General features: G+C 44.0%; 1 long non-coding RNA gene across 1 annotated transcript; it reads right to left on the bottom strand.

The window, feature by feature from the left end:
* Positions 1 to 4,946: 4,946 nt before the first annotated feature.
* On the bottom strand, positions 4,947 to 12,251 carry LOC311276645. Its single transcript, XR_014625107.1, has 3 exons — positions 12,138 to 12,251; positions 11,214 to 11,304; positions 4,947 to 5,708 (listed from the first exon to the last, which is right to left on the bottom strand). It is a non-coding gene; the product is annotated as an uncharacterized lncRNA (long non-coding RNA).
* Positions 12,252 to 12,770: the final 519 nt, after the last annotated feature.

A 12,770-nucleotide genomic window follows, 5' to 3' on the forward strand; every position in this document is an offset into this window, starting at 1 on the left:
TCTGTACTGTAACAGACTTAATCAAAAGTTAACTGTAGAGTTATAAATCAAACTGTATCTTATGAACAATAAGCATATGGACATTAACTGAAAATCTGAACTAAGAGGGTGGGGTAGACTGCTCAATCCTTCTACTGAGTCACAAAGTCCTTCAGGTACCCTGGAGGTCATCTCTCTTTTGCAGGGTAGCATGCCGGAGGCTCAAGACTGCATGGTTGAACTGGGCCCTGCTCTGCTTGATCTGGCCTCACTGGCTGACCAGTAAGTTGCTCTGGCTCTGGTAGGATGGTCTGGTAAGATGGTCTGCACTGCTGGCGCCGCTGGCGTAGAGACGAGGTGGTTTCGGTTGCGGCGCAGGTTCCCTCTGGGAGTGTCAATGACGTATGACCTTGGTGCTTCCGCCTGTCTTATCACTGTCCCCTTCTCCTTTGTGTCCTTTACCCAGACATGGTCGCCTGGTGTCAGGCTTTTGAGATGTTGAGCTCTGTATCTTTTGTTGAAGTTCCAGCTCAATCTCTGTCTCTTCTTCTGTTCCTCCTCTTTGAATTTGGTTATGTCAGTCCAGCCTGGGTTGAGAGATGACAGAGTGACCGGAACTGTTGTTCTGAGCTGCCGGCCCATTGACAGCTGTGCTTGACTGTACCCGTTGGCGAGTGGTGTGGCTCTGTAAGCCATGAGTGCCAGATACGGGTCTTTTTCTTTCTGGAGGAGGCCTTTAACTGTCCGCACGGCGCGCTCTGCCTCTCCATTGCTCTGAGCATATCTGGGGCTGGACGTTGTGTGTGTGAACCCCCACTGTGTTGCGAACTGAGTGAAGCATTCAGACGAGAACTGGGGTCCATTATCTGTCACGACCTCGGACGGTATGCCATGCCTGGCAAAGATAGACTTGCAATGTTCCACTACTGCTAATGAGGTTGTTGAGTTTAGCTACCTCAATGAAACGGGAAAAGTAGTCTACCACCGATAGATACTGGTTATCGTTCCACTGAAACAAGTCAGCACCCACCTTTGCCCATGGTCTATCAGGGAATTCTGTGGGCAGCAGTGGCTCTTTGGGTTGATTCTTTCTTTTGCACATGTGTCGCAGCCCTATATGCAGCCCTATATGCGACTGGCTTGAGGTGGCCATCCTCCTGTCTCTGGAGTAGCACAGCTCCCAGTCCAAATGATGACGCGTCAGCTGAGACAACCGTCTCCGCTTTTGCGTTGTAGAGCGCCAGCTCTGGTGGCATGCTCAGCTCCTCTTTGATGCTGTTGAATGCTCTTTGTTGATCATGTCCCTACTGAAACGCGTTTTTCTTCTTTAACAGGTCCCGAAGTGGCTGTGTCTTTTCTGCCAGATGAGGTAAGTAGTTTCCCAGGTGATTCACCATTCCGAGGAATCGTCTCACTCCGCTCGCGTCCTCAGCCTCCTCCATGTCTATCACTGCCCTCACTTTGTTTGGATCTGCTCTCACGCCGGCTGCATCTATGATCTGTCCAAGAAATTTGGCATGGCCTTTTGAGAATTCATATTTCTCACCTTTCAGCGTGACGCCTGCCTCCTACAGCCTTCCCAGCACTGCAAGCAGTCGTGTGTCGTGCTGGGCCTGTATGTCTCCGTACACAAGCATGTCGTCCATTTGGCACAGGACGCCGTCGAGACCCTCCAGTATCTGGGACATTCTCTTCTGGTAGTGTTCAGGTGCTGAGGATATGCCGAAGCAGAGGCGGTTAAAGCAAAACCTCCCAAAGGGAGTGAGGAATGTTGTGAGGAGGGCGGACTCCTTGGCAAGGGGGCAAGGTTTGCATCGCCATACTTTGGCGCCTTCTAGCTGTCAAAATGTTTGTTCGACTGACGGGAGCATGTGTCTCTCCCTCTTGACTGACTCGTTCAATTTGGTCAGATCCACGCAGATGTGCACCTCATCTTTGCCTGGCTTTGATACAGTGACCATTCTGGTGCACCAGTCTGTGGGTTGTTCAACCCTTGGGATCACTCCCATCTCTTCCATGCGCGTGAGTTCTTTTTTGTACTTTAGACATGAGAGGCAGCGGGATTCGTCGTGGGGTTGATATGGAGAATGGTTTGGCATCTTCCATCTTGCCTAGCCCTTTGAACAGTGTGGGGAACTGCTCCTTGACTCTCTCGACTCTAGTCCAGTGCCACTGTGTCTACTCTAGCCACTAGCCCTAATGCCTGGATAGCTGGACGTCCCAGTAGGCTAAACTTCAGACCCGGGACTACATACACTTCCTGTCTGGAACTTTTACTGTCTGTTCCTATGGTAGCTGTGAACTTCCCCTTCACCGTGATGGGCATCAGACCTGGACCCTGCAGCACTTTCTTTGCACTCTCTTGCTCTGGAAACTGCCTCCTCTGAAATACATCTTCAGAAAGCACTGTTACATCTGCCCCTATATCTATTTTGAATACAGCTGTGTGCTCATTCACTTTAAGGTTGATTAGCCGTTGATTAGCCAGGGTTCACCATCTGAACTGACTGTGCCTAGGAAAGCTATTCTCTCCTCATCTGACACTGCTGTGTTAACTTCGTTGAGAGCCCCTGGCCTGCACACTTTTGCATAGTGACCCTTTCTCTGACACTGGTTACATGCTACTTCTCAAGCTGGGCACTGGTTTTTGCTGTATGCTGGTGTTCTACCACACCACATGCACCGTGTCTGGTTACCTGGCAACATCACATCATGTGTCCTATAGACCAGGGTTTCTCAAACTCGGTCCTGGAGGGCCACTGTCCTGCACAGTTTAGTTCCAACCCTGATCAAACACACCTGAGCAAGCTAATCAATGTCTTCAGGATCACTAGAAACTCACAGCTAGGTGTGTTTGATCAGGGTTGGAGCTAAACTGTGCAGGACAGTGGCCCTCCAGGACCAAGTTTGAGAAACGCTGCTATAGACCTTATGTAGCCCCGCCCCTTTTCAGTGCTGCACTCTTTGTCTTTTGACTTCCGGTCTGTATTTTCACAGCAATCTTGCGTATTTATGAATGAACGGCTCGTTTTAAAATCTTCCCGGTCTACTGGCATTTGTTAAGACATCTGCTTTAAACATTACAATCCTCATGATAACTTTCATTAACTTTACATTAAGTAAATCCACTTCAAAAGCTAATTACTCCTGGACAGCAATGCCATTGAAATATACAGAGCGACCGCAAAAACAGAAGTTCAAAGACAATATTCTAAAGATGGCGGCGCCCTCGTTTCTCTAGCGCATAAGGTCTATAAACCCCTTAACACTACACTAAGTACAATAATATAATAATAATATATTGATAATATCATATAGTATGTATAATACTATTATAATAGCAATAGAATATGAAATATCAATTACAAAATATAGACATTAAAAAATAAGTTAAATTGTGACTAGTGAAAGTTAAATAATTTAACAGCTTAACTATAATAGACTTATAATCGGTGGTATATTATAATAATAATAATAATAATAATAACAGCAAATACAATATAATATCAATTGCAGAATAATATAGACAGTATGAATATAGACATATAGACACTGGCCTACATACAGTGAAGAGAATGTATATATCAAATATTTTATATATTTTAATATATTCTTACATAGGTTATATAAAATAAAATGACACAACCACACTGTAAAAAATGATTTGTTAGTTTGACTAAAAAAAGTAAGTTACCTGGTTGCCTTAAAATTTTGAGTTCATTGAAACTAAAAATGTGAGTTTTTACAACAAGTGATTTTGTTGTTTCAACTATTATTTTGTTATTTGAATCAAAGATTATTTTTTAACTTAACGTTTTTTGTTGTTGTCATAACTTAGGATTAAATATTGTATCAACTTATTCAAACAATCAAAGGGATTAAGTTAACTTACAAATTTAAATTCACTCAACTTAATTCAATATTGTATGAACAAACTATTTTAAGTTAACTCAACGTAATCTTAACTACATATAGTTTGTTGTAACAATTAACTAAGAAGTTTACACGGTTGCCTTAAAATTATGAGTTAAGTCAACTTCATTATGAGTTAAGTCAACTTCAACTTAACTACATATAGTTTGTTGTAACAATTAACTAAGAAGTTTACACGGTTGCCTTAAAATTATGAGTTAAGTCAACTTCATTATGAGTTAAGTCAACTTCAACTTAACTACATATAATTTGTTGTAACAATTAACTAAGAAGTTTACACGGTTGCCTTAAAATTATGAGTTAAGTCAACTTCATTATGAGTTAAGTCAACTTCAACACAATTTAACATGACAAAAGCTTTTTTGTTAAAACAAATTCTGGAATAACTGAGCACAAATAAACCATAACTTTAACATTTATTATAACATTCACAAAAATATGAATTCATTGAATTGTCTGACAAGTATATCTTAGTATAAATTAGTAGGCCTATGACAGAATTAACTGCTGTTTGAAAAAAACAAAAACATTAAAGCAACAGGATACAGGCTGCTGATATAAATGTCAAGCATGTGTGAGAATAAACAAATGTCAGTGTGATGACATTAACATCAGCTTGAATTAAGTGCAATATAATTAAAAACAAAAAACCCATTTAATGAACATTACACATGAAAATCATTTGCTCAAAACAATATTTTGTCTGTTCGATAAAACAATACAAGTATGGAGTATGCGAGTATGTACAACCTCATAAAGTGAATGAAATGAGAAAACTGTTGACAAGCAAACCACAAAATATCAGGCCACTATTCATAACAAATCTCAACGAATAAAAAGCATTTCTCAAACAGAATTTAAAGGGTAAGTTCACCCAAAAATGAAATTTGTCAGTACTCACCCTCATGTCGTTCCAAACCTGTAAGACATTAATTCATCTTTGGAACACAAATTAAGATATTTTTAATGAAATCTGAGAGCTTTTTGTCCATCCATTGACAGTCTATGCAACTACCACTTTCAAGCCCCAGAAATTTAATAAAGACATCATAGAAGTTATCCATGTGACTCCAGTGGTTTAACCCTTAAGTTTATGAAGTGATGTGAGTGCTTAGTGCAAAAATACAAATATTTACAAAATATGAATCAATCAATCTTCAACGCACATTCATATTTTTTTTTTTTTTTGTGCATACAAAGCTCTCACTTCATAAACTTGAGCTTAATCCACTGGAGTCACATGGATTACTTCAATTATCAGGCATGAAAACAGGTCAGGGGTAAAAAAGGTGAGAAAGATGCGACATATATAAAAAATAAACACTTACATTGAAGTTGCATATCTTTGAACAAAATGATTTTCTCCTTTTCATTAGAGCTAGCAAAGAGTTATATTTGTTTCTGAGATTTTGTCTTCAAAGTTGATGAATAAAAACATCAAGTCAGAATGTCAGTGAGTGTGAGTAGGGGAGAGTAAAATCCTCTTCCACTAAACACTGAACAGTTTGTTCCTTATTCCGCAAACATGCCTCGCCACCAATTTTCATGAGCACTTTTTGGAGTACTTCAAATGTATATTTGACCTCTTCGGGGTAAGTGATATCCAGAGCATAAAGAAGCCCCATTAGTACAGCAAAGGCATTTGACACGTCCTTTAAGCCATCAAGCACAATCTCCTCCTCTAACACCACAGCCACATCAATTATTTCCTTTGGGAGAAGGTTTGCAGTGTTCTCCTCTGTGACCACCAAGAGCCCAACATTCATCCCCTTCACCACCTCTTCCTCATCAGTTGACTAATAAGAGAAAAGGGAAATTACTATGAATCATAAAATTACAAAATTACAAAGCATTTGTAGGTTAACAATGAATGAGTTTTAAACAGAGGCAAGCATAGTCCATAGAATCTATAGTAGGGCTGCACGATATGAGGAAAAGCTGCGATGCGATGACGATACGACTTGCGATAAATATTCAAATGTGAATGTTAGCTATACTGTTCCCATGTCTTAGTACTTTAATTGTCAGGGTTGTAACAGGCAGGATGCTGAGACGAGGTTTAAGTAATTCAAAAACAAAGTATTTATTTATTAGAACTGAAATGGTTTCAGATTACAAAATCAAAAGACAAAACTCCAGGAATCAAACATTAACCATACAAAGACAACCATAATCTGACGACGACAGACCAAGACTGAGTAAAAGACTGGGGTATATATACACAGGCAAACAGGATGATAAACAAGACACAGCTGACACAAATGAACTAATTAAACAGACCGGGGAAAACAGGACTAAACCAAAATCACAAAAGACAGGGGAAAACGGATCACAGAAACTGAAAACATAGAAACAGATTCATAAAACAGAACTCAAAGACCTCAAAACGTCACAGTACCTCCCCCCTCCCCAAAGGCGCGTCCTCGCGCCGTATAAAACATCCAAAGGGGTGGGAGGGTGGGCATCCTAGACTCCAGGACGGTCCAGGCGGATGCAGGTTGGTCAGGAGACCAGGGTGGAACAGGCTGTGGACGTGGCCATGATGGAGCAGGCTGTGGGCGTGGCCATGGTGGAGCAGGCTGTGGGCGTGGGCATGGTGGAGCAGGCTGTGGGCGTGGCCATGGTGGAGATGACCCTTCAGGTGGCCATGGTGGAGCAGGCTGTGGCTCCGGCTCCGGCTCAGGAACAGACACCACCGGCTCGGGCTCAGGAAGAGACACCACCGGCTCCGGCTCAGGAACAGACACCACCGGCTCCGGCTCAGGAACAGACACCACCGGCTCGGGCTCAGGAACAGACACCACCGGCTCGGGCTCAGGAACAGACACCACCGGCTCGGGCTCAGGAACAGACACCACCGGCTCGGGCTCAGGAACAGACACCACCGGCTCAGGCTCAGGAACAGACACCACCGGCTCAGGAACAGGAACAGACCCCACCGGCTCAGGAACAGGAACAGACACCACCGGCTCGGGCTCAGGAACAGACACCACCGGCTCGGGCTCAGGAACAGACATCACCAGTTCAGTCTCAGGAACAGACACCACCGGCTCAGACTCAGGAACAGACACCACCGGTTCAGTCTCAGGAACAGACACCACCGGCTCAGACTCAGGAACAGACATCACCGGTTCAGATTCAGGAACAGACGCCACCGGCTCGGGCTCAGGAACAGACGCCACCGGCTCGGGCTCAGGAACAGACGCCACCGGCTCGGGCTCAGGAACAGACGCCACCGGCTCGGGCTCAGGAACAGACGCCACCGGCTCGGGCTCAGGAACAGACGCCACCGGCTCGGGCTCAGGAACAGACGCCACCGGCTCGGGCTCAGGAACAGACGCCACCGGCTCGGGCTCAGGAACAGACGCCACCGGCTCGGGCTCAGGAACAGACGCCACCGGCTCGGGCTCAGGAACAGACGCCACCGGCTCGGGCTCAGGAACAGACGCCACCGGCTCGGGCTCAGGAACAGACGCCACCGGCTCGGGCTCAGGAACAGACGCCACCGGCTCGGGCTCAGGAACAGACGCCACCGGCTCGGGCTCTGGAACTGGCACCACCGACTCAGGCACTGGAACTGGCACCACCGACTCAGGCACTGGAACAGACGCCACCGGCTCAGGAACAGACGCCAAAGGCTCAGGAACAGACGCCAAAGGCTCAGGAACAGATGCCACCGGCTCAGGCTCAGGAACAGACGCCACCGGCTCAGGCTCTGGAACTGGCACCACCGACTCAGGCACTGGAACTGGCACCACCGACTCAGGCACTGGAACAGACGCCAAAGGCTCAGGAACAGACGCCACCGGCTCAGGAACAGACGCCACCGGCTCAGGCTCAGGAACAGACGCCACCGGCTCAGGCTCAGGAACAGACGCCACCGGCTCAGGCTCAGGAACAGACGCCACCGGCTCAGGCTCAGGAACAGACGCCACCGGCTCAGGCTCAGGAACAGACGCCAAAGGCTCAGGAACAGACGCCAAAGGCTCAGGAACAGACGCCAAAGGCTCAGGAACAGACGCCAAAGGCTCAGGAACAGACGCCAAAGGCTCAGGAACAGACGCCAAAGGCTCAGGAACAGACGCCAAAGGCTCAGGAACAGACGCCACCGGCTCAGGCTCAGGAACAGACGCCACCGGCTCAGGCTCTGGAACTGGCACCACCGACTCAGGCACTGGAACTGGCACCACCGACTCAGGCACTGGAACAGACGCCACCGACTCAGGCACTGGAACAGACGCCAAAGGCTCAGGAACAGACGCCACCGGCTCAGGAACAGACGCCACCGGCTCAGGCTCAGGAACAGACGCCACCGGCTCAGGCTCAGGAACAGACGCCACCGGCTCAGGCTCAGGAACAGACGCCACCGGCTCAGGCTCAGGAACAGACGCCACCGGCTCAGGCTCTGGTTCAGGTTCGGCTGGGCTGATGAGAGGATCAGTAGATCTGGTGGTATGTGGAAAAAACTTGCGTGCTCTCCGAACGGATACCCAAGGTGGGTCAAACATTTTAGACCCAAGATCAGCACTATTAGAAATACGTTTTCGTGCTCTGGGCCAGGTGATCTTTTTAAAATGTGCTGGACTCAGAACAGGCTTCGGAACAAGACTTGGAACTGGCACCAACGGCTCAGGCACTGGAACTGGAACTGAATCGGTTGGGTTGGTTGGATGTGAGGCGTACTGGGGGGTAAAACTTTGCCAGCAGATGGCAACAGCTTCCCTCCAGCTCAACCCCGAGAAATCGGGGAGTTGACGAGGATTGACGCTTACAGCACCGATCATATATGCTGTGATAATGGTTTCATCACATACATTCCAGTCTTTAGCCATATCACTGAACTTCACCGTATACTCCAGCAGGTCGTGGCTCTCCTTAATTACCCCTGTGAGTTGATCCCAGCACATTTTCTTTTTTGTTGTGGTCTGTCGTTCTGTCAGGGTTGTAACAGGCAGGATGCTGAGACGAGGTTTAAGTAATTCAAAAACAAAGTATTTATTTATTAGAACTGAAATGGTTTCAGATTACAAAATCAAAAGACAAAACTCCAGGAATCAAACATTAACCATACAAAGACAACCATAATCTGACGACGACAGACCAAGACTGAGTAAAACACTGGGGTATATATACACAGGCAAACAGGATGATAAACAAGACACAGCTGACACAAATGAACTAATTAAACAGACCGGGGAAAACAGGACTAAACCAAAATCACAAAAGACAGGGGAAAACGGATCACAGAAACTGAAAACATAGAAACAGATTCATAAAACAGAACTCAAAGACCTCAAAACGTCACAGTAATAGGTTCTTTGCGTGATTCTCAAACGTTTATTACCTGCCTGGTTCAGATTACATGATTTTGGCATGATCCGTTTGACGTAGGGTGTCGTGGGGATTCGTAAACGACAACGGGCGTTGGGACGCAAGATTTGATCGTTTCATCTCGTATAGTGTCATAGTGGGCGACAACCTATGTTGCGTCTGCGATGCTTCACGACATCACAACAGAAAGACTAGCATGTTTAATTTTTTTAACGGTCCTCTACGACAGGTTGAGTATTTAAACGAGAGTGAGTGTGCGCGAGTGAGTGAGAGTGCGAGCAACAGTGAGTGTGTGTGAGCGAGTGAGCGTGTGTGTGTGTGTGTGAGTGAGTGAGTGAGTGAGGGACAGTGAGTGTGTGCGCGCGAGTGAGCGAGTGTGTGTGTGTGTGTGTGTGTGTGTGTGTGTGTGTGTGTGTGTGTGTGTGTGCGCGCGAGTGAGCGCAAGTGAGTGATTGAGCGAGGGACAGTGAGTGTGTGTGTGTGTGCGCGTGCGAGTCAATGTGTGCGTGTGACGGCACGCGATGACTGGCCGGAAAGCAACGTGTAGTCTGACGTTTCTTGTCCATGACACGAGTCAAGACTCAAAATCGTGTAATCTGACACCGTGACTATCGTAACAGACACAAAAATCTTGTAATCTGAACCAGGCATTATTCATCGTGTCAGGCTGTCTGTTGCAATGTGTTCATTGTGCGAGATCATATCGCAATGACGATGAAAATTCGATGTATCGCTCAGCCCTAATCTATAGTACAATTAATGGCAAATGTTCTTTAATGTTTTAATTATTTTAAACCAATAATGCTAGGTCTTGGCCACGTCAGTTAAAATAGCTTAAAATTATTTCAGTTACTCCAAAGAACTTTACATTCTACATGTGGTAGACCCCCCTCCCCTGAAAAAAAGAAAAGACATTGGCCAAACCCCATCCCCATAAGAAAACAAAACAAAAAAAAACAAAAACATGACACTAATAATGTGACATAAATTATTTTACTGAAAAACTTTTAGCTTTGCAGTCCAACAAAGTGCGATGTGTTAATAAAATATTTTAGAACACAAAAATAGACTTTTCTTGGTCTGGACGATATATTGTTTAAAGGAGAACTCCGATAAATTTTAACATTGAGCTCATTTTTTTGTACATTTGGAGTGCTGTCAATACTGAGAACAACGACAAAAATCGGTGTTGCCTACACCGTGTTATCCTCTTTTTAAAATTTTCACCCTGTTGACTTCAATAGGGCAAGTGCTAAACCTGCTTTTAGCCTCTTAACATCCTTGATGTGTCATTACAAGTGCACAACCAATGTGAGTGATTCCTTCAGCGTGAACACGTGTGACTCTGACTGCAGTAGATGAAAGATATCAATAAAAATTATGTTAATTCGGCCAGCACGTTTATACCTGTGTATACATCCTGTTTTCGGTTGAAGTCCATTATAGTAATCGATTGTCGAGTTCACGCGCGTGATCATAGGTACTAAACCATTGCGCGTGAACTCGACAATCGATTACTATGGACTTCAACCGAAAACAGGATGTACTGTATACACAGGTATGAGCGCTGGCTGAATTAACATCATTTTTATTGATATCTTTCACATCTACTGCAGTCAGAGTCACACGTGTTCACGCTGAAGGAATCACTCACATTGGCTGTGCACTTGTAATGACACATCAAGGATGTTAAGAGGCTAAAAGCAGGTTTAGCACTTGCCCTATTGAAGTCAACAGGGTGCAAATTTTAAAAAGAGGATAACACGGTGTAGGCAACACCGATTTTTGTCGTTGTTTTCAGTATTGACAGCACTCCAAATGTACCAAAAAATTAGCTCAATGTTAAAATTGACCGAAGTTCTCCTTTAAGCATCGACTATGATATTTGTATCTGCGATAGCCAGTAGAAAAAAATCCTTAGCATTGAGCCCTGACTTTATTGTATTACAACAAACATGATATTTACATACCTCACAAATTTTGATGAACTTGGAGGTTTCCTCTTTAAGGAAGTAAGGAAACCCAAAAAAGGACAACTGCTCTTCTACATTGGTTTAAGCTCTGCAATGAAAAACATTGTTTTAAATAAAAACTAGTAGTCATAAGCCACTTTTCCACTGTCAGGCCAGTGCAAGCCAGGGCAAACAGCGTGCCGGGAGAGGGCCAATAGCCTCGGACCTCGAGCACTGAGGCCAAAATCAAGTTGCGTTTCCACTTTCAGGCCAGTAGCTCTGCAGTGATTCCCTCAAACCCACCCTTAACATGGCTCCCTAGAACAACATCAGACAACCCCACCATTACTTAAAGACTTGAGATTCTAGTATCAATATTTGACCAATGTTTTACAATAAAAATGTTACAGTGACGTTAACTTATTACTTTGTGTCAGGAGTGCTTATCAATCATTCTAAATCAAATGGTATTAATCATTTCATATAAAAGAGCATCAACAAATGGGAAAAAAAGGGAAAGGGAAAAAAGAGACATAAAACATGTGTATTTATTATCGCTATGGTTAGCATAAGTAGCCTTTAGCATCACATATAAATATATATCTGCTTCACAGTGATCACAATCTCCATCGAATCGCAACACTCGCTGGTGTCTTAAAGTGAGTTTTGAACTGAAAATTGTCTTAAATGTTGAAGTTAGCTGGTTGCCTGATAAAATAACATGATACATTTATTTTATATAATAAAATACCTCTAAAAAGCTCTGGCCATTTGCCCCGAGGAAGCCCATTTGAGGCCTGATCAAGGCCCTGGCACGCGCACTAGCATGCTCGATTTTGGCCCGATTGTGGAAACACGCCTATGCTGTTGCATGGAAATTTTAATTAATCAGGCATGTGACACTGGAACCATTTTTCTAAAAATAAATTAACATATACTCACATCATCCTTAAGAGACTGAATCAGGGTCTTGAGTTCTCCAATGTCTTTGGCTTGGTACAACCGCAAAAATCCATTACTCGTTACTCATCAAGCCCATGGAAAAAGGTCGCCTTAATGTCGGTGGACACAATGCATCGAAATTTTCAGCAATCTAGTAAAATGACAGACCCACAATTAGAATATTACAGGTTTTTTTTTTTTTTTTTTTTTTTTTTTTTTTTACAATTGCTAGGACACATTTTCTCAATACTGAGGTCACCTTTTCAGTTTTCAAAAGAGTAGCCTATGTAAACGTGCAGATTGGCATGTAGGTTTGGTAATGGTTGTCTGTAAGAGACAAGAAATCATGCAAAGATTAATTGAAAGATATATTAATTGAATTTATTTTGTGCCAAAGCAGTGATAAATTATCCACAGTTTAACCCACATAGACCACTGTTGTGCTTACTGTGTGAAGAGTTTTGACAAAGTAACCCAAGTATTGAGAAAAGGGGTTCTAAAGATTAAAATAAATAAATAAGTGTTTTAAGTTTTAGAATAGGTAGTTTAAAAAAATGGTTTATAATGCAAGGCAATGCTGTATTACAAAAGTAACAGTTAACCCATGTTTTAGTAAAGAATGCTAACCTGTCT

Source organism: Rutilus rutilus (genome assembly GCF_951802725.1).
Source record: "Rutilus rutilus genome assembly, chromosome: 18".
Classification (NCBI taxonomy): domain Eukaryota; kingdom Metazoa; phylum Chordata; class Actinopteri; order Cypriniformes; family Leuciscidae; genus Rutilus; species Rutilus rutilus.